This window comes from Crocodylus porosus, unplaced genomic scaffold (assembly GCF_001723895.1).
Source record: "Crocodylus porosus isolate Cpor-Errol unplaced genomic scaffold, CroPor_comp1, whole genome shotgun sequence".
NCBI lineage: Eukaryota > Metazoa > Chordata > Crocodylia > Crocodylidae > Crocodylus > Crocodylus porosus.
The window spans coordinates 51539852-51557193 of record NW_017728951.1 but is presented as its reverse complement, the minus strand read 5'-3'; the positions used below and the strand labels follow the sequence as shown (position 1 = coordinate 51557193).

At 46.8% G+C, this 17342-nt stretch overlaps 1 long non-coding RNA gene across 1 annotated transcript in view; it reads left to right on the top strand.

The window, feature by feature from the left end:
- Positions 1 to 17116: 17116 nt before the first annotated feature.
- Positions 17117 to 17342, top strand: part of LOC109323982 — an 8296-nt gene continuing 8070 nt past the window's right edge. The window contains exon 1 of the long non-coding RNA XR_002104815.1: positions 17117 to 17223. This is a non-coding gene — a long non-coding RNA (uncharacterized LOC109323982). The remainder of the gene's footprint in view (positions 17224 to 17342) is intronic.

The window sequence follows — 17342 nt, the reverse complement described above, 5'->3', positions numbered from 1 at the left end:
TTGACATATCATGGCAAAAGAAAGGGAATCAGTTTAAATTCTGTGTTCAATGTGAGACTGTGAGCAGAGTTCACAATAAATTGTGATTGCTCCAAAAATGAGAGTACGTTTAAGTGTCTATGGCAATCATTAACCTGCTCAGAGACACAAACAAATTGTGTTCTAAGGTCCCATTTTAGGTAAAGGTACTGACACACATGTCCATGTACTCCTGTCCCTATACACACTTGCTGGAACTAGGACCTACTCCTCAATATTCGGTTCATTATACTGGCTTTCTATGGGAAGTTAACACAACTTCAAAGGTTTCCAAGAAACAGGAACGACTGATCAAGTTGATTTCTATAAACAGCATGTTCACATTCTAGATGCAGAATACCAAAAATGCTGCTTAGGGTGTAGAGTAAGAACTGCAGCTGAAAGTTCTGCTTCCCAGGCAGAATGTAGTTGTCTAGTGAAAGGGTATAATTTGTTTGTATTGAAGGGACTAGAATTTACCAGGACTAGAATGAACACTGTTGCAATTCATGAACTACCTTAAACATTCCTACATTCTTTTTCAAATTCAAGGTGCAGTTATGTGACCCTGCCTTCTACTAAGCACAATATAAAATAAATAATTTTTTAAAAGTCAATTCAAATCTACTCCATCATAATATTCCACTGAAAAGAACAAGATAAAGTAAGAAACACACATGGAAAATGTTTTCTTGCTTAATTCATCTAATATGGGTAAGATCAAATTTCACTTTTGTTGTCTTCAAAGAGTTAGCTCTCGGTGCATGTTGCAACCTATATGGTTCAAATCAATATAGGTATTTGACTTCAGTAGAAGTTGCCTTCTACTGAGCTTCATCAGAAGTTCAGAAGAAGGCAAATACTTCTGATCAATAATGAATATACCAGTGTTCCCTCTGTATGTCTTATTTTACTCTTCTTGAAACTGGATCTAATATTGAAATATTGCCATGATACAAGGATACATAGTTTCTACTTCACATATGATTATATTTTGATAGACAGAAAATTTATTATGTTTATAAAACTGTTCTAACAATTCCTGATGAAATTCATTGTGAGCCAAATTGTCATGCCCTTAGTCATGATGAATAGTAACTTGTTCCATATATAATGCTCACTGAAATCAATTACAAAGCAATGCCACTGAAGTTTGCCAGACAGCTTGAGAAAAAAATTAAAGGTTTGAAACAAAGTGCTGTGGTCTGAAAAAACCCTCAGGTCCTGGTCTACCTTAATAAGTCTTCAGAAAAACATGGAGGATAACCCATAAACAAGATTGTATGATTTACTTTGTTATGCTTGGTGAACACAGTTTTGTGGTGTGTTTATCATGAGTTTATCATAATATTAATGTAGTGAAAATTTTTCATGTATGACATAACACTGGAACAGTGAAGGCCTACTTCACCAAAAATGTCCCCATTTAAGTGGGAAATTTTGAAAACGTTATTTATGGGGTAACTAATTAGTTCAGAGCATGCCAAGTGTTTTGCTGAATGGCATGACCATACACGTGTATTTAAGTGCTATTTTTTACTGATATATTATACAGGAAATGATTGGATAATATAGTTAATATAACAGTGATGAGCTAGATTTACCCAAATGCTTATAGTAACCTGAAAATAAAAAATGGTTGTAGTAATTTGTTCATGTGGTGCAGTCTATTGGCACATCCATATGACCATTCATAAATTCACAGATTTCTGGAACATAGGCTGGAAGGGACCTCAGAAGATCATCAGGTCCAGCCCCCTGTACCAAGCAGGAAAGACAACTGTGTTCAAGTGACTGTCCAGTCTCCTCTTGAAGATTTCCAGGGTAGGCGATTGTACCACCTCTAGAGGGAGCTTATTCCAGTCTTGACACCCTAGATGTGAAGAAGTTTTTCCTAATGTTGTGCCTGAAACGGTCTTCCAGGAGTTTGTGATCATTGCTCCTGGTTTTCCCCAGCGGTGCCCTGGTGAACAGTTGTTCACTGAGCCCTTGATATACACTAGGATACATAGCATACCTGCAGTTTTGACCCCACTGTGGCTCAATGCATACATGAAACATGAGTTTTGCTTTCAAGACTTTGAGGTGCAGTTTCCCCAAATATCTAAACCTATCTCCCTGAAACTTGGCAGACTTTGTTTCCCCAGAAAGGGATATCATTCCTGCAAGTTTCATTCAAATCAGGCTGTAAATGCCAAAGTTATAGGCTGTTTTGAGCTTCCCCATTATAACCTATGGGTCAAAACAGCATCAAAACAGCAGAACTGTTTTGACAAAATGAAATGGAGCAGTGGTTTTGAATCAAAACGAAATTCAAAACAAAACACCGTTCTATCAAAACATTGAAATGTAAGTTGAAATGGAATGGTGCCATTTCACATAGCCCTAATGTACACCTCTGATGTAGTGGTAAGCTGCTACCAGGTTCCTTCTCAGCCTTCTCTTCTTCAGGAGGAAGAGACCCAGGTCCTTCAGCCTTACCAAGTATGGCTTGCTGTAAAAGTCTTTTATCATACAGATGGCTCCTCCCTGGACTGTCTTGAGCTTTTCCACATCCTTGTTGCAGTGCCGCATCCAGAACTGGATGCAGTAATCCCTCTGCAGTCTCACCAATGCAAAGTAGAGTGGAAGAATCACTGCCTTGTTTTTGCTGGAGATGCATCAATTGATGCACATCAGAGTGTTATTTGCCCCGCTGGCTACAGCGTCGCACTGCTGGCTCATGTTCATACCGTGCTCAGTTATTACCCCCAGGTCTCTTTCATTCATAGTGCTGGTCAGATTGGCATTGCCAAACCTGTAGGTGTGCAGGGGATTGTTCATCCCCAGGTGGAGCACTTTATATTTCTTGGTGTTAAACCTCATCTGGTTCCTATCTGCAAGCCTGTCTAGATCTGCCTATATTGGTAGCCTATCTTCAAGCATGATCAAGCTTCCCCATAACTTGGTGTTATCTGCAGACTTGGCCAGTGAGCTCTTCATCCCACATCTAAATCATTGATGAAGATGTTAAAAAGAACTGGACCAAGCACCGACCCTTGAGGGACACCTCACACATCCATTCAGTAGAACTGTTTGGGTCCTACCCCATAGTCAGCTTCCTACCCACCTAAATGTTTCACAGTTAATCCCACAATCTTCCTTTTTTTTTTCGTGAGAACAGCATGGGATACCAAATCAAAAGCTTTTTGGAAGTCAAGGTATACACCCTCCCTCTTATCCAAGTGGTGGGTTACCTGATCATAAAAAGGGATGAGATTGGTAGGACAAGACCTGCCTGCAAAGAAGCCACGCTGGATGTCATTCAGAGTCACACCTTCTGCAAACCTATTGAATATAGACTCCTTGATGATTTTTTCCCAGATTTTACCTGGGATAGAAGATAGGCTAATTGCCCTATAGTTACTTGGGTCCTCCCCAATCCCCGTCTTGAAAATGGGCACAACATTGGCCCCCTTCCAGTCCTCAGGGACCTCTCCAGAGCTTCATAAGTTTTGGAAGTGCTTCACCAGGGTTTCCACAATGACTTCAGCCAGCTCCTTCAGCACCCTCAGATGAAGTTCATCCAGGCCTGCTGATTTATATATGTCAATTTTTTAAATTGGTTACATACCAATTCTATGGCAATAGTAGGAAGGCAGTCATTCCTACCCTACTGCTGCTGTACACTATCTGGCATGTTTTTCCCCTTGGCTTTGTGAAAGAACATTGTAAGGGTGGCCAGAACCTGGAATAGGCTTCCCAGACAGGTGGTGCTCTCACCTTCCCTGGAAATCTTCAAGAAGAGACTGAATAGGCACCTGGCTGGGGTCTTATGACCCCTGCCACCCCCAGTGCTCCTTCCTGTCCATGGCAGGGGGTCGTACTAGATGATCTGTCTAGGTCCCTTCCGACTTATTGATTCCATGAAAACAAAGCAAAGTAGTCATTTAGGAGTTTAGTTTTCTCCTGAGTGCTGATAACTTGAGTGCTGTCCTGAGTTGTTGAGCAATGGCCCCACACTCCCGTTTACTTTTTTCTTGCTCCCTACATACCTAAAGAAGGACTTATTGTTGTCCTTGATTCCCATTGCTAATCTTAGCTCAGTTGCCAATTTAGCCCTTCTAATCTGTTCCCTACAAGTGTGGGCCATTGTTGTATCGTCCTCCTTGGGGTATGCCCCAAGTTTCCATTATTTGTACCCCTCTTTCTTCTTTCTTAAGAGGACCATGATTTCCCTGTTAAGTCAAGAAGGCTTCCCAGCCCTTCTGGTGCCTTTCCTCCATGTGGGAATGGATTTCCTTTGCGCTTCAAGGATCGTGTCCTTAAGGACTGATCGTTCTTCATGTACTCCATTTGCTTTTGGTCCCTGGTCCCGCAACACTTCCTGTGTGTGTGGGGGGGGTGGTACTCTGGTACAAAAAACAGTGGCATATATTTATGCCACTGCTTCTTTCCCAGGGCATGCCTCTGCACATGAACTCCAGCATGCAGCAAATTGACCTGTATAGGGTAAGGGAGACCAGCCCCAGCAACCTTACATGGGCCCCTGGAGGACTCCAGGGGCAGCAACAGTGCTGATCTGGCTACTTAGAACCTGGCCAATACACAGAGCATGGCTCTGGCTGGCCAGGCTTCATTTCTGACTGTGCATGATGCTGCAGCGTTTGCCATATTGCTTTCTTTTGCAGCAGCTTTTTTTGACACCAGGACCTCCTGGTGTGAAATGTGACACTGCGCTAAAAATTAGCAGTGTAGCAAATGGGTGCACATGTGCTGCATGCTGTTTATGGCACCTTAACCAGCCTTCAGACACCACAAAATGCACATGCATGCTCATCTGAATGTACCCTATGTGATCTTTTTGGACCATGCATGAAAAATTATAGAACACTTCCACCAATTGTTTAATTGGAGCTACATTGAAATTATCATTTGATTTTAGCCTTCCACAAAGCTTTATAGACATGCACAGACTAGTAACAACCACAGCAATAAAAATAAAGTTAATGGGATTTCTCTTTAGCCATTCTGTTTGCCACTAGCTTTTATTATACTTTGAAGTCTCTTTGGAGCACTGCCTCTATAGTTTTTGCAAATAGGACACATCTCACTGCACAAGATACTGAATACTATAGTCCTGGTAACTATAGGCTCTCTTAGCTCTTGCTTTGTTCAGTTCCATTTCATTCCAAATACTGTATTCAAATCAAGTGACTGTGACTGTACACTGATGAATGGCTTTTTTTAAGGTTATAAGTATTAATATGACATAGTCTCTGCTCCTTCAGAAATAATTCTCATCCAGGTTCCCACTTAGATGGTGTTCATAACCCTTCATACCCCATAATACTATGACACAGTTTATCACTAGTCTCTTAGAACATAAGCCTACCATAAAGCCATGTCTACTTCACTATTATAAGCAACCAGGCAGTTTTTTTTAAAACATGTCTGCCATTCTTCTCCAAGTTCCAACAAAATAGAACTTACCCTTAGAGTTGCAATCAAAATTTTACTCCCAGTATCTTTAACTTTATTTTTATTATTATTTTGTTTGGCAGAAACTGATCATCAGGAAATTTCAGTAATATTGCTTGGTCATTATGTCTTCTGATTTCTCACAGACTATGTTTCCACATACATTTTTCACTACTTTCACTTTTTATTGTCTTGTACTGCCATAAACAATATTGGACTAAATACTACTTTTAATTCATGTTTTCACATCTTATTTTTGTTTTGTTTGATGGAGGATATGTGCTTATGTCTATAAGCTGAATTTGGTCATTGTACACTAAACTATAGTGTAACTTTATGGAGCCATGTATATTCCATTGTTTAATTGGAACTTATCATCAGTGTAACTTCAGTTGCATTAACTAAAGAATCTAGTCCATCATTTTTCTACCAGTTTTTTTCTGATTTATCACTACTTCAAATCTATAATTGTTGTAAGATGCCCAAAAGTGTTTATAAGAGGCCTGGGACAAAATCCCGATCCTACTGAAACCATTGGAGGTAAGATTTTGTCTGCTATCCAATAATCCAATTTATTTGCTTATGTTTTTTCAATGAACAGAAAATAGGAAAAAAACACAGTGAAGAGCCGTCATAGCCTGGGATAGACTGCTTTGGGTCTTTGCTGCCTAATTCCTGCTAAAAAAAAGGATTTTGAAGGTGTGGGTATTATTTAAGTCTTGTTTAGCTTAGGTGTTGGAACTTTGTATTTTGCTAAGAAAAGAGAAGATGAATTTTTCATGAAAAACTATGGGATTCTTTATGTACAGATTATTTTCAATGTGTACTTACTCTAATTCTATGTCCGGTTCATTAATATTGGTAGGCTTTATAATGTGTGTTTTAAGAAAGGAAAGGAAGGCTGTCATGAAGTTAGCTTTCTTCTCTGTCATTAAATTGGGGGTGGCCAAAATCCAGCCTGCAGGCTGAATTCGACCCACCAACTGATTGGATCTGGTCCGCGGGGGGGTGCTCACCAGTTGATTGGATCCTGCCGTTGGTCATCCCCACAGTGCTCTGCATGGGACTGAGCCTCACCCACTCCACCCAGGACAGCCCACACTAAGCTCCTACTCATACCCACTGGATGGTCCCAGCCCTGGCCAGCATGCACAGCTTCCTGGTGGGGCTACTTCCAGTGTAGCTTCTACCAACCAGGTATTGATCAGCTCCCTTCTCCTCCTCCTCTTTCTGCCCCTGCTGTACTGATCCAGGCAGGGGGAAAGCTGCAGCTGGGCAGCTCTTGAACCAAGTGTGCGTGTATCCAGCTTCAGCTCCTGGATGCTTTCCAGCCACCTGGATAACTGCATGTGGCTGCTCATCACATCAAAACGTGTTAAGTGGATCTGCACCTGAAATTATTGTCCACCTCTGCATTAAATTATGACACTGGTATTTCTTCTACTTCTTACTCTATAAACATTCTCCAAAGGATGAATTGAAATATATACTTTTAGTATTGAACAACTAAAGACCTAATTATGCTCTACACTTCTGATTACATGTGTGTACATAAACTTTCTCTTGATGTCTGAAATGAATTAACTAGTTACACATTTTTATCATTCCAATTAGAATATTAATCAGTTGACACTGATATCCCTGAACACCTGGCACTACAAATGTATGAGAGAACAATATTGCAAATGGCAGTAATACAATGCAGGATTTTTTTTTACTCTCAGCTCAATATTTTTAAACAAATATTTACCAGAAACTATAAAATTTGTTATTTGTATGAGAAATTTTCAAAATTCAATTTTTGCAGCTTGTAGAAACAACTGTTGATTCTGATCTAGCATTTACCACTAGCAGTCATTCAATACAGACTTTTTAATGACACCTGCTGTATCCATGCATGTATAATATTATTTTACATTGTAATTTCTTCTGATTATTCTAATGATTTTATCTCTGATCATCAATGATATGTCACAATGGGAAACACTTGCACATTGCCTTCTAAGTATTTCAAAGGCTTTTATTTATCCCTTACAAGGAACAAGTTACAGTATCAACTGTCTAAGGACAACATCCCAGTTTGCCTAATATCATGCATAGGGAAGTAGTGGACAGGAAGCATACCCTTATTCCATTGCGTGGGCAACCTGCATTGATTGTTTAGAGTCCTAGGGAGATAAGAAGCAAAGTGAAGAAAGAAAACAGTGTGGTGCAAGATGGGGAAAGAGTGGAGTTGTCAATACTTCCCAGGCATCAATCCAGCAGAACATAGCAAGTGGATATAGGAAAATAATCTGCTGGTGGCTAAGAGCATTATCAAACTTTCTCACTCATTGTAGGGGAATAGTAGAGAACAAATTCTTATTTTCAAAGTCACAGTTTACTCCAGGGATGAATGCAAATAGTAAACTGCACCTATTAATCAGGGCAGACTGTAAAATGACAGTCTAGCCCTTTGTGGATAAATGTCAATAAACATTCATTTTTTATTATATTTTTATCTTTTTATTGAATATTTGTCATCATATGTGGCAAAACTACTTTCAGTTTATTTACAAACTGAGGACAGATTGCCAAATACTTATTTTATGTATTGATTGAAATGACTTCATTTTCTGGAATATGAATATGAATGATTATGTAGGCAAGTGTGACGATGTATGCTCACATATCTTACACTTAAGGCCAATTTCATAGTTCCCATACAACTAGGCAAACCCACCTGCAAACCTGCTTGCCTAAATATTCATATTAGCACTCACATGCACATGTTTGCATACATTTTCATATTTGTATATAATTCACACATGCAAAGATGTAATTGTAAATTAAATTATCTGGCTTACACACAGAATCATGCATATATAGGAACTTCCATATGATGGGTACATGTATATTTTGAACATCTCACCTACTATCTAAGGCTTTGAAAACAAATTAAGCAATATCTGTCCATATTTCTTTAGTAAAAATATTTTTGCCATAATAATGGTGGATTGCATATTGACAACATAAGAGTTATAACTGAACCTTCAATTATCTTAAGGTTCAGGCTTTATAAGAATCATGGAATAGAAAATAGCAGCATTTTTTACCTAGCTTCTTAACTAAGCATGTAACAAAAAAATCTTTTCTAGATGTAACTCATTTGATAGTGATAAAAAAAAATCCCAAAGTGAATGATTCATAGATTCATAGACACTAGGGCTGGAAGGGACCTCAGAAGATCATCGAGTCCAGCCCCCTGCCCCAGGGCAAGATCCCAGCAAGATAAGCATCCAAATGTCTCTTGAAGGCATTCAAAGTAGGTGCTTAAACCACCTCCGTTGGCAGTCTATTCCAGACTTTGGGGGCTCAGACAGTAAAGAAATTCTTCCTTATGTCCAGCCTGAAAAGGTCATGCAGGAGTTTGTGACCGTTCGACATTGTCATCTCTTGGGGAGCTCTGGTGAACAAATGTTCCCCCAGACACTGGTAAGTACCCCAATAAACTTGTAGGTGGCCACTAGATCACCCCTGAGCCTGCACCTCTCCAGGCTGAAGAGTCCCATGGCTCTTAGCATCTCATCCTAAGGTCTCTTTTCTGACCTCTCATCATGTGTGTGGCTCTCCTCTGTACTCTCTCAAGCTTCTCCGCATCCAGATGTGGCCTCACCAAGGCTGAGTACAATGGGAGAATGATCCACATCCTGGGATTTGCTTGAGAAGCATCTATGGATGCAAGCCAGCATTTTGCTCACTTTACTGGCTGCAGCATTACATTGAAGGCTCATGTTCATCTTGTGGTAATCATGACCCCCAAGTCCTTTTCATCCATAGTGCTAGCCAGTATAGCACTGCTGAGCCTATAAGGATGCTGCAGGTTTTTCCTCACAAGGTGGAGAACCTTGCATTTTTCGGTGTTAAATACCATCAGGTTCTCAGCTGCCCATTTATTGAGCCTGTCAGGGTCTGCCTGGATCACCCTCCTGTCCTGAGGTGTGGATGCTTTACCCCAGTGTTTGGTGTCATCAGCAAACTTGGCCAGTCTGCTTCTGACACCAGTGTCTACATCATTAATGAAGATATTAAATACTATAGGCCCTAGGACAGAGCCTAGAGGGACTCTACTGGTTACAGCACACCACGACAACTGATTTCTCTTCAACATCACCCTCAATCTGTCAACCACAACCGTGGAGCCAATTTTCCAGCCAGAGGATCGTGGTGAGGCCAAGACCACAGTTAGCCAGGTTTGCCAAGAGGTGATAATGGGATACCAGATCAAAGGCTTTTTAAAGTTAAGATATATGACATCAATTTCTTCTCCATTGTCCAGGGGATAGGTCACCTTGTCGTAAAAAGAAATGAGATTGGTCAAGAAAGACCTACCCACAACAAACCTGTGCTGCCTATCCCTCAGGATGTTTCTGTCAGCCAGTCTGTTAAGAATGGCCTCTTTGATAATCTTTTTCAAGACCTTCCCTGGGATAGAGGTCAGACTGATGGGACTATAATTTGCCAGATCCACTTTTCTCCCTTTTTTGAAGATAGGCACAACATTGGCCTTCCTCCAATCTTTGGGGACTTCACCCCAGTGCCAGGAGTTCTCAAAGATCCGTGCCAGGGGCTGAGCTACGATGCTAGCCAGCTTCTTGAGTACCCTGGGGTGTAAACAGTCAGGGCCAGTTGACTAACTTATCCAACCTCTTAAGGTGTTTCTTCATGAGGTCAGCATTGATGGAGGGTAAGGAATCTCCCTTACCCAGGCCTCTCTGTCCCATAGTGGCGTCCCATGGGCGTCCCATGGGACTGGTGAAAAACTGACACAAAGTATCCATTTAGCAAGATTGCTTTTTCCTGGGCATTGGTTGTCAGTTGTCCCATGTAGTTGAGGAGGGGTCTAATGTTGCCCTTGCTTTTCCTCTGGCTCCCCACATATCTAAAAAGGGACTTTTTATTTTCCTTGATGTTTTTAGCTAGCTGCAGTTCCGTCACAGCCTTGGCTTTCCTGTTTCACTCCCTACAGGTCTGGACCAGTGCAGAGTATTCCTCCTTGGGGTTGGATTCAGTCCTCCATACTTTGTAGGTCTGTCTTTTAAGATGCAGGAGGTCTGCTATCTCCCTGGAGAGCCAAGGAGGCTGCCTGCCCTTTTGGTGCCTTTCCTTCAAGATGGGATTGCTCCCTTGATGAACAACCACTCATCCTGAACTCACCTTCTCTTTGGGTTGTGGCCCTTTAGGGCCTCACTGACAAGCCTCCTTAGCTTGTTGAAGTGAGCTTTCCTGAAGTTGAGAACTTCTGAATTAGGGACTGACTTACCAGATTTATGGTGGATGGTGAAGGTGATCAGCTCGTGGTCACTGTGACCCAGGTTCTCTTCGACCACTAGGTCACTGATTAGGTCATCCCCAGTTGCCAGTACCAGGTTGAGCAGCGCTTTACTTCTCATCGGCCCATAGACTTCCTGCGTCAGATAGAGCTCATCCACACATGAGAGAAAATCTTTGCGACTTCTCAGATTTAGCTGAGCACACTTCCCACAAAACGTCTGGGTAGCTGAAGTCTCCCATGACAACCATGCACCGGGAGCATGTGGCTTCAGCCAATTCCCTGATGAACTCCTGTCAAGGTCTTGATCCTGGGTAGGGAGTCTGTAGTAGACACCCACCATTGTGTCCCCTGTGCTGTGTTCCCCACAAATTTTAACTGAGAGGGTCTCTAGTTATACACCCTGAGTGCCAATGTCAGCTTGAAGGGACACATAGCTTTACTTGACACAGAGAGCTACAACCCTGCCCCTTCTGTCCACTAGATCTCTCCTGTACAGCGTATAGCTGTCTATACCCATGACCCAGTCATTTGTGGAGTCCCACCAGGTCTCTGTTATCCCTATGACATCATAATTATTTGTGTTTAGCAGGAGGGCAAGTTCCTCCTGTTTATTCCCCAAGCTCCTGGCATTTGTGTACTGCCTTGCCTACAGTTCATTTGAGGGATGGGGCAGGGGTGGGATCCCTTAAGTACCTTGGCCTTCTGGCTTTTCAAGGGTTGCTCAGTGGGCCAGCAGTGGCAGTAGTATTCCCATCCCCTGGTAGGCTTAGTTTAAAGCCTGGTGGAACAGATCAGCCAGTCTGGCTAAGAAGAGCTTCCTCCCCAGCAGAGAGAGGTGGAGGCCATCCCTTCCCAGCACACCAAAGAGCAGACTGTGGTCATGGAAGCCAAAGCCTTCCCAATGAAACCAGTGCTGTAGTCTTTGGTTCACTACCTCAATCCTCCTCTCCCTCCTGAGCCCCTAGCCTGAGACTGGGAGGATCAATGAGAACACCACTTCCACCCCAAACCCATTAAGCCCCACTCCCAAATCCCTGTAGCACTTCATGACCTGGTTGGGAGTACTCTGAGCTGTGTCATTTGTGCCCACATGGATAAAGAGCATACAGTAGCGGTCAGTGGGCTGGAGAAGCTCAGGGATCTTCTCAATGTCTCAGATTCAGGCTCCCAGGATGCAGCAGACTTGCCGGGACAAGGGGTCAGGGTGGTAGAATGCCTCCTCAGTCCTCCTCAGGATAGTCTCCCATGACAAACACTTCACGTTTTGTCTTAGGGAGAGCGGGGGAAGTGGCTACAGTACAACCTGTGTTGCCTGTAGGAGCTGGCAACTTAGCAGGCTCTGCTGGGGCTGGAAGAGGTTCATACCTGTTGCAAAGCTCCAGTGGTGGGGGGACCTTGATGCGGTGGACTTTGGGGCCCTTGACAAGCCCTGGGCTGGACAGCATGGGAGGTGCTTGAGACCTCCTGTATCCTGGAAGGTAACTGTGGTCTACCGTCCACCTCCTGGGGGTGAAGGGCCTGGCAGTAGGAGTCACAGTCCCTGTGGCACACAGTCTCTGATGGCACACAGTCTCTGGACTGCAGCCTGGAGCTTCTGCAGCTAGCACTCCAGAGACCCCAAAAGGAAGCAGACCTCACCAAGGGAGGTGGCCATGCTCCCAGACTCCAGAGCCTGAAAAAGTGACAGGCAGCCCCCACAGCCAAGAGCCAGGGTCTCTGTCTTCATGGAGCCCAGAACCATGGGCTCCATCTGGGTGAAGGACTCTGAGGTGCCAGAGGGAAAGGCTACAGACCCCAAAGGGACCTGAGGGGTGCGACATGTGCCCATCCATGGCATGTCGCTGGTAGGCTGGCTGCAGCTGGGACTGTCTACCCTAGGGACCCCCATTGAAACTCCACACTAACTTGAGTGCTGGGCCCAGGAGTGTGGTTTGTGAGGACTGTTCACGAAGCTCTGGTCACATAGCTCCCTGAGGGCTAGGCAAAGTAGGTGCCGGGGAGGGTGTGACCATCCTTAGCCCACTCAGCTGGCTCCCAGCTCTCTACATACCTCCCACTATGGGCCCCTGCTTACTTGTGGGCAGGCCGGGGATCATCAGGGGTTCTGGGGTCTCTTCTGGGGTCCCTGGGCTCACAGGGGTGCAGCAGGCTTACACCTGCATGTCTCACTCTGGAGCTGGGACCTGAATGAGGCTTCTGTCATTGCCAGGCCCTTTTTCAACCGCACACATGTGCATGTGGCCAGCCAGTGGCTCGCTGCTCTCAAAAAAATGATTTGCTACTGCTTGTTGAATATGAAAGCTGAAGTTTATTTCAATGGTAGGGCTGCTTTCATAATGCAAATCATATTTGAATAATTATCCCTTAGTATTTAATACATTATAAATTACATTTAATTAGATGCAAATGCTTTAGAAAACAGCAAGTTAAACTGACTGAAAAACAGCCTTTAGGGAGATGATATGATTTCATAAAGTTTCCTTGCTATTAAAGTATATATCCTTGCCCTCTTTAGAAACTTCTTTATAACCATATGCAATAGGATTCCATTAATGAAAAAAAATGAGTCCATATCTCTTAAGCCATGCATCATCCAAGTGACAAAATGTGTATTGATACTCAAGGAATGACTGTATTTTGGAAGAAAGAAAGAAAGACTTTGACTTTTAAGAGAGATTTATTCTGGGAAGGGTGACAAAAGGTTGGCAGTAGAAACTATGTATAGTTCGATCCAAGGACCTGGGCCTTGAAGACAAGGCCTGGGTTTATGGCCTGCAAGGCTTGCCCACACACTTTAGACAAAGAAAAACAAACAACACAAAGAACAAAAGAAGTATTTACATATATACATATCTTGCTGGGGGACACCCGGGGGGCCTCAGGACATCAGGTGTCACCCCACCTGGACAAAGCCCAAGGCCTCTGTTCACTGGGTATGCCTCTACACCTTGAGGAGCTGGTGGTGTCACAGGGTACGGCACAGGCGTCCCGCCTTGATTCGGCACAGCGCTCCATTGACAGCTCAGTGCTCCTTAAAGGTGGATACCATCTGCCAGAGGACCGCATGCTCAAATTCAAGAGAGAGGCGGGCCCGCACCAGCAGGCAGAACAGCTGCAGGGCGTCATGCATCCCAGTCCCGGTTGGCCAGTTCCGCTGGCTCTTCAGCATGGCCATCTTGGCCTGGCCTACCAGGAAGTTGGCCAGGCTGACGGTGGCCCGCTCAGTTGCCCTGTACGGGAAGGAGTAGATGTAGGTTTCTGCAGAGAAGTCTTGGCCCAGGGCCTGAAGCAGCATCCCGAGGGCGGTGAAGAGTGGCTGCAGGCGGGGGCAGTCAAGGAAGGTGTGGAAAATGTCCTCTTCCAGCACCCCTGGGCAGAAAGGGCAGACCGCCGAGGACACCGGATCCAGGTGGTGCACAAAGGTGCCAGTGGCCAGGATGCCATGAAGCAATCTCCACTGGAGGTCACTGGTCTTCTTTGCGGTGGGCACCTTGTAGAGCATGTGCCACGTTGGGGTCCTGGGCCATGCCAGGCACAGCTGCCACGCGGTATCGGGGTGGCCGGCCAGCACCTGGGCATGCTGGGTGTGCACCACCCATATGTAGAGTCCCTTCTGGGGCAGTGTGCCAAAGGGGCAGCCTGTAATGTTGCTGGGGGGCACAGGGAGCCTCAGCAGTGTGTTGGGCCAGTCAACCGGCTCGCTGGCCACCGCTGGGATGACCGACAGTGGTGGGAAGGCATCACTTATGGCGTTTCTGGTGGAGAGGGCCCGGTGAGCCTGGAGGTATTTTTCCAGGGTGGTCGCTGCTTCTGTTGGGCGGGCAGCCCTGACAGCGTGCAGAAGCCAGCCCGCGGTGAGGATGGAGTACAGTGCCATCTGGGCAGCCAGGGCTTCAGGTGCGGCGAGAGGAGGGTTGCCACTCCTGTTCTGAGGTTGGTGCTGTGGCTCAAAAATAAGCGACCTCTCCAGGCAGCGTGCCAGTCAGCTTGTAAATACACGTCGCTGTGTGTCTCCTGAAGGAAGGCGATCGCCAGCCGCTTTTGCTGCAAGCTCTCCAGGATGGCTGTCCACTTCACTGGGTCTCTGCAGCCATTGGTGTTAAGCGAGGCAATGATTGTAACTGCCATGAGCAGGAGAATAGAGAGGAAGGGTAGGAAGGGTACCGACGGGAGAGAAGGTGACAGAGTGGGGAAAAAAACCAGAGACAGGGGAAGGCCTTTTCTTGCCCAACCGTATTCTGTGGGCCCGCCTTGGCCCCACACATCCCTCACCCGGGTCACCAGCTTCTCAAGCCGGAAGGCATGTTGACGTGTGCCCGGGTCCCAGCACACGAGCCTCACCACGTCGCTAGCGGCATGGACAAACCGCGCAGGGTCCAGGCACCATTGCCGGATACTCTCCGCTACATTCCTCTGCCCCTTGGTCTGATCTAAGAGGTTGAGGAGGCCTCCATAGTTGGGGGCCACCCAGGGTGGCATCTAGCAGGAGCTGGATGTTGCTGACCGAGAACCGGCGGGACTGTACTCTGGGAAGGGACCTCCCGGTGAGACCGGTGAAGATGCCCTCAATGGCCAGGCTCCCTAGCAGGCCCCCTTCAGCATCTGAGTCATGGACCGTCTCTGGGAGATTGATCCCCATCCGCTTTGGGGGCAAATATCATCCTGCTCCCGGGGCCGCTTGCAGTGCTCGGAGGGCAGGCACTCCATCTCCTCCTCATTGGCCTCGGTGGGCAGGGGAGCGGGTGCGGGGGTAAGAGGACCCTCTGCCGTCTCCTGTGCCTGATGCTGGGAAGGCAGGCACTCTACCTCGCCGCTCACAAGCCCCATGAGCTGGGATGGGGGCGAAGGGTTGCCAGACGGTGCTGGGGCAAACCTCAGTCCTGGCCTGAGGTGGTGGGGTTTCTGGCGGGGCAGGCAGGGTGGGGTCAGGTTCCCTGGCTACATGTTCCCCAGTGCTGTTAGAGGCAGGCCCCAAAGGGGCAGGCACTCCTTTTGAAGCTCCTTTTTGCTTCTTGCTTTTAGATTTCTTAGGAGCAGTTGGCACCTCCCCCGAAGGGGACAGGCCAGGCTGCTTGGGGGTTGCCACCTTAAGTCCACCACCTCGACTGAGGTGGGGTGGAGGGAGGTGGAGGGGAGGTCTTGGTTGCTCCACCCGACAGGGCCCCAGCACCTGAGATGCTAACCACCCCAGGCGGAACTGGGACAGGGAGGGACTGGGAAGACTCCCCAGCCCCTCCACCGGGTGGGGCACCAGGCACCCCAGGGGCAGGAGAACACTGGGAGGACATCCCAGGCTCCCCCCTGGGTGGCATGCCAGTACCAGAGGGATTGATGCCCCTGGATAGAGTAGAGGTGCAGGGGGGCTTGGAGGATCTCCCAACTCCCCCCTCTGATGAGGCCCCCACACCAGAGGCGGATGCGCCATCCTCCCATGCAGGTGCAGCAGCTGGTGCCCCAGCTGACTGCCCCACTGGGCACTGGGCAGCCAGGTGGGAGCCGCTGCTGCAGCGGCGGCATGAATTCCCTCCCTGGGAGAGGTACACTACATAGGGCCTCCCCTCCAACACAAAGGTCATGGAGAGAGGCACAAGTGATATTCTCCTCTGTTCTGCCAGAAAGTAGACATGGATGGCATCATGAAGCCTGCATCAGAGTGGTTAACCAGTGGCTTAGGAGTTGGTGATACCAGGCAGGCCTCAGGTTTCTTGACAACAACCTGCATTTTTGTGCAGGGGGCATGCTTGGGTGGGATGGGCTTCACCTCTCCCCTAAAGGCAAGCATGTCTTTTCTTCCAGGTTGGCCACCCCTGAGGAACGTGAACGCCTGCCTCTGAAAGGACAGGACGTGCCTAAGCTTGGGTTCCCTGCTCCCCATGGTCAGCCTACACCAGGGGGCTGGTGAGGATACCATAGCGCTCAAGCGCCCTGGTGAGGTCTTGGTCTGGCAGGGGTGGGGGGACGTTGGAAGCCACCATGCGTACTGCCAGGGTCTCCAGGGGCGTAAACAGGTGGCGGTCCCCCAAGATCTCCAGCCCCGCCGCACACACTTCCCTCACCCATGGTGGGAGAACTCAAATATACGATGGGCACTGAGTTTACCCTGGAGGTGTACTGGACACTGCGGCATCCCAGCAGGTCTGCCAGAGCTCCGATGCAGTCCTCCACCCTGATGTGGAGAGGGGTGTGCACCTGCAGGCCATGGCTGAGGGGAAGGTCCGCACAGACATCCCCGTGCCACATTGCTCCCTGGCTGCTGGCAGCCATCCTGGGCAGGAGAGGGTTAACTCTCCCACTGTGGGGAGAAGCCTCAAACTGAAGCTGGGGACTGGGAGGAGGCTGAAATGGCCCCAAAATCGGCCCCAGGGGGAGCAGAGCAATCCTGCAGGGGCTGCAGGCAAGCCCTAAGGCAGGAGGAGATGGCAGAGACCAAGGTAAGGGGCTCTGCAGGAGGGAGGCAGCAGGAATGAAAGGGAGAGCCCAGGCGGGGGTGGGGGAGGGGCCGAGGCAAACGAGGCTGCCAGAGCCCAGGAGAAAATGCTCAGAAAGTGGG